Source organism: Penaeus monodon, chromosome 38, assembly GCF_015228065.2.
Source record: "Penaeus monodon isolate SGIC_2016 chromosome 38, NSTDA_Pmon_1, whole genome shotgun sequence".
Classification (NCBI taxonomy): Eukaryota; Metazoa; Arthropoda; class Malacostraca; order Decapoda; family Penaeidae; genus Penaeus; species Penaeus monodon.
Genome location: NC_051423.1, coordinates 15,036,548 through 15,041,547, shown reverse-complemented (window position 1 = coordinate 15,041,547; position 5,000 = coordinate 15,036,548). Strand labels below are relative to the sequence as shown.

General features: G+C 46.7%; 1 protein-coding gene across 2 annotated transcripts in view; it reads right to left on the bottom strand.

The window, feature by feature from the left end:
• The window catches only part of LOC119596865 (alkylglycerol monooxygenase-like), a 22,996-nt gene that overhangs the window by 1,694 nt on the left and 16,302 nt on the right, over window positions 1-5,000 (bottom strand). The window lies entirely within an intron of this gene.

The window sequence follows — 5,000 nt, the reverse complement described above, 5'->3', positions numbered from 1 at the left end:
TATAAAGCAACAACCAGGCCTACTTCAGGTGAACACCATACCCCCATTAAACAAAGCCTGATAAAACCCTGCAGTCACGAGTGAAGAAAAGGCCCAGGTAGCTTGCACTCACTTTGCAAGCAAAAATGAGTGTCTCTGACCTCAGACCTAATTCCCCCGATCCCGTCCCTCTCTACGCTAAAGCCACACTAACAGACCATCAGCATTAAAGCTTGAAAAAGTCAAGAAATCCTTCGGCATTTAGACACGAATAAAGCTATGGGTTTGGGGGATCAGATAAGTCCCCGGTCTTCTCAAGGTTGTCTACCAATTAGCAGAGCCCCTGTGGTAAGGCTTTTCACACTGCTTGCCAACAGGAAACAACGGACTGAAATCCTAACATTTAGCCCTATATTCTCTGCTATCTGTTTGTTAGCACCGATATTTGGGGAAACTATAATTGCTGAAAAACTCACTAGGCTCCCTTCGACAGCCACCGTTATTGAACTAGAAACGTTTTTGCTTTCGGGGCAGAGAATCATGCTCTGACTCCTTGTCTCGTCCAGTCATCGTCATAGAGTCCAAGCCTTAATGATGGCCAAGACATTTTGTGATCGAGCTAGACATCGCTGTTGGCGTTCGACGGGTGTAACGCACCGTTGGCATCATCGCAAGCTAAGGAGCTACTTCGGTATCCCGTGGGGACTTTCCTGGACCTTCTTCAAAAACTCTCTGCCATGGAAGGTCTCTCCTTCCCCGCCGAGTTGCCCCCATCAGTGCCTCTGTGCCCAAGGTAACGTCCTCGGACGCTCTGCTTTGGGAACGTCTTCTTAAGTGACATCCTGTAACTCATACCGGAGGCGTCCGCGTATGCTGACTGACTGCACAATGTCATTCACGTGTAAGCGAGATGACGCATCAGCAAACCCCTAGCGGGCGATCAACCGACGCTTCAGAGCCTTGTGCGTGGAGACGGAGATGGCAGATGCGCTAGCCCCAGAGAAGACATGGGCGATACTCAGCTCCCGTCGAGGGACCTTGCCTCTTTGCCCGCTCCAAACATTCTCCTCGATGCGAAAGATTTGTTTCTTCTGCAGGACTTTCCATCAAGATCTCAGCGGAGTAGAGTTTGATAGCGGCTTAACATATACCTCACATCCAGGCAAGTGGCTAAGAACAGCTTGCATGGAAGCTTGGATGCATCCGTCGCATCAGCCACGTCCCTGGACTGGGCCTGGTTTACAGCACTCTACAAGTCCGCAGGTTCGTAGTCTTATGGAATTATTGTCCGCTTGTATGGTCTGCATGTCCGCCTTCATATCTTCTGGCCCTGGATCAGGTTCAGTAGGAGACGAACAACATATTCTTACAAAGCTCGGGAACCGCTGGATGTCCTCTTCAACCAATGCAAACACCCGGCGCAATGTTGCACCTTTGTGTATGTATAAATTAATGTAGTACAGACTCCACAACTGTCAGGATTACGCCTTCAACACTCCAACGAGCAGCTATCGACGCACTGGTGGACGACAAGCGACAAGGGGCAATGTGTGTGCCCTTTGCCAGGTACAGGAGGATCCACCTGCGCTCATTCTGTCAAGATACTGGGCGCCTCTGGAACCACATCCCCACTTTAACGGAAGCCCGCCTTGCCGCGGTGGGGGGGCTATAGGTCCCAATGATCTGGTGGGGGCCGGACCAGAGGGCTTACCCATACTGGAGGTGTCACCAGTGAGGGATGAAGACAAAATTTTCTTCCTGGTACACCAAGGCCTATGAAGAGGGAAGGTGCACCAAGCCCCTGGTTCATTTCATCTTGACCCGGGAGAACTCTCCCACGTGTGTTGGCCTGCTAATAATCTTCCCCCTGGTTTCCAAGGTGGGTGGGGGGGGGTGAGGAAATGAAGAATTCTAATCAGCATGAGTACTACAAATTTACAAAGTTCTAGCTCTCTCCCTGACGACCTACACAATCCCCTGGCCACTCCCTCTGGAACATCACATATTCTCACTCTGGAACCTTTCCAGCTTCCAAAGGGCAAGAATGGGAATGGCAATGGTTCCCGGGCTCCCAAACCAGTAAGAAGAGAAATGTCCTCCTCAATCCTTAGGAAATCTTACATGGTAAATATGAAAGTATTATCCCTATAGTAAGTACCTAATTGCAGACCATTGGATTGGTGTATAAGTCATGGATCTCGTATTTTTGAAGTACATTTGAAAATAGTTGAGGTAGGTCAACGTGATCCTCCATCGACCCCACAGCGAGTTTATAAGTGAGGTTTTCGTTCACCAGATAAGAGTGACCATCAGCGTGCGATCTGTGACATTCCTAATCCTGGGGGCTCAAGTTTCATGTTTCTCGCGTCACAAACCCTCAATCAGTGTAAGAGGAATTGTCTTTTCCGTGGACCTGATGCAGGTTTATTCGGAGGAGAAATTTTTTTAAAGGGAACGTAGAGACTTTTTAAAATGTGTGGCAGTAAAAACATTTTACGAAGAAAGTTCATGGTTTGGAACAGTCGCCACCAGCTCTCCTAACTTTAACACGTTTAGTCCTTCCAGAATCAATTAAGTTGGCTGGTACCACCTCAAAGTAAAGCCATAATGTGGCCACCCTAGCGATGCTTCCACTGCCAGGTTTATGGGTTGGGAGCCAACTCTTGCCGTTTTTAAAGAAAAGGGCAACCAAATATGGTGTAAGTGTGTACACCAGGTCATCAAGGAGATGCAACTGTCCAGGTCCCAATATGCTGTTTATCACTGCAAGAATCTCATGAAGCTTTCATCAGCAAATGTTAAAAGTACAAATTTGAAAGAGAAGTATTGGTATAAGGAGCAAGGCGAAAGTTAGTTTTCAGAGGCAAAGCAATAATGCCCCGTGTGCTGTTTTGCACAGACAGGTAAGTCCTTTGCTTCGGTTCTAGCCCCCTCCTCCTTCCCACCACCCTTTGCCCTCCAGTGCTTCTTACACTACACATTCTGACATTTCGCTAACCTCAGTCCCAGATTGCTGATACTACCGCTGGTTGAGTTGGTTCCTACCACAACAGAAGTAGGAGTGAAGGTCTATTGAGGAGACTCCTCCTCCCAAAATAAGGTCCCTGGAGCCATCAGTTAAGGCTCCATTTGGCCTGCAATGGGTGACAGCTCCGCTGCCACCACATCCACAGGGGCCTCCGCTGATAGGCAGAATGCCCTGAATGCTACGGCCTCAGGTATGCCCTTTGCCAGGCAAAGAATCCTGAGCCTACTCAAAAAAACTCTTCTTAGAGTGGGGTCTTGGAGCCGTCAGGAGAGTTCCTGGGTCCTCAACATTGACAGCTCCCAGCTGCCACCAATACACAGGGGGGTCCCTCCGCCTGCTAGACCAGACATGCCCCTGAAGCAAGGCCAGGTCGTTCTTTGCCCAGGCACAGATCCTGAGCCTATCAAAAGGAAGACTGGTTGAAACTAGTTCCACAATTAAGCAATCCTTATAAAAGTACCCCAGGATCTGAAGCGACAGACCTAAAGGTGTGGGGCAAACCTTGACCACAGTGCTGCCGAAGACCTTATAAAGAAGTAAACTGAAGACGGGATACCCCTTAATCCAATGGAACTGTCATGGAATTCATGCAAAATGGAAGAACTGACACAATCTGATAGCTTCAATGTAACCCAGATTATGTATGCCTATAAGAGATTATGACCAGGGAAAATCCGTCCGATTTCCCCTGAGAGGATTCCAAGTTCAGCCCATTATGGGACCTTTTGTAATTGACCTCATGGAGGAATAGCAGTACTGGTACTGTCAGGATATTCCCTTGGCAGCCATCCACCTGCAGACACATTGCAGGTGACTGGCTGTGCGCATTAGCTTGACATGACCTTACACTGTTGCAATCCATCTACCTTCACCACATAATCTCAACATAAATGATTTGGAAAATATACTTGGGCAGTAGAGAGATTTCTTCAGTCACATTCCTAAGTACCAAGGATCAGATGGCAATATATACAGATGTTCGAAATCTGAAAATGGTTTGGCTTTTGGACAGAAGTGAAGCGAAGAAGACTGCATCTGCAGCTTCTCGAGCAGCCTCGATATCCCCACTGCAGAGTTACATGCCAGCCTTGCAGCAGTTTAAGAATGACTAGAGATCTTACAGACCATTCTCTTGTAGGTATTGGTACTCTCGTAGTGCCTTGCAAGCAATGACGAGCTTAAACTCATCACATCCATATTGGAGGGAGGTCAAGATTGGGCTGCACTGATGTCAAAACGTAAAAAAGATAAACTGTGTTGGGGTGCCAGCGCATGTTGTATCAGTGGGAATGGAGCGGCTGATCAGAAAGGCTCAGTTCAATCAGCATCTCTCAGCCTGTGATGCTTCGTTTTTCCCTCTCCCACCACACCGACTTGAAACCCAGCATCATGGATGTCTTCGTGATAAATGGAAGAACAATGGGAGGCTACTCCAAACAAACTGCGAAGATTATAGATGACCTTGGCAGTTGGTTGACTAGCATCCATCCAAGCGAAAAGATGAAATTGTATAACAAGACTAAGAATCGGGCCGATGATGGCTAAAAGTCAAGCAATTTGTAAGGATGCCAAGAGCCATTACGATTGCACATGTAGTGGAAAGATTGCAACTTTCTCAACCAAGACCGTAATGTATTTATCTCCCCCAATACACTGAAAAATGTAATTGGGGGAGGATTGTATATAGAGGGTCTATTGGTTTTCCTTATGGAGAACTAATATTTTCAACAAAATCTAATCATGCATAATGTTTATGGCAATATTTTATTCACTTAGAGCTAATATTTATGCTTTGATTTTAATATTTTATTGTTATTTGTCGATATTTATTGTTAATTTAAAGTTTTAAATATCTTGATATTTCTTTTTTTAACAAGGCATTCGCCGCTAATGAACGTTAGCTGTTGACGCGGCAATAATTTTAAATATCAACCAATCTCTGGAACCACATGGTCAAGAACACCAGCCGCCCTCACGCACGTCTCTACAACAG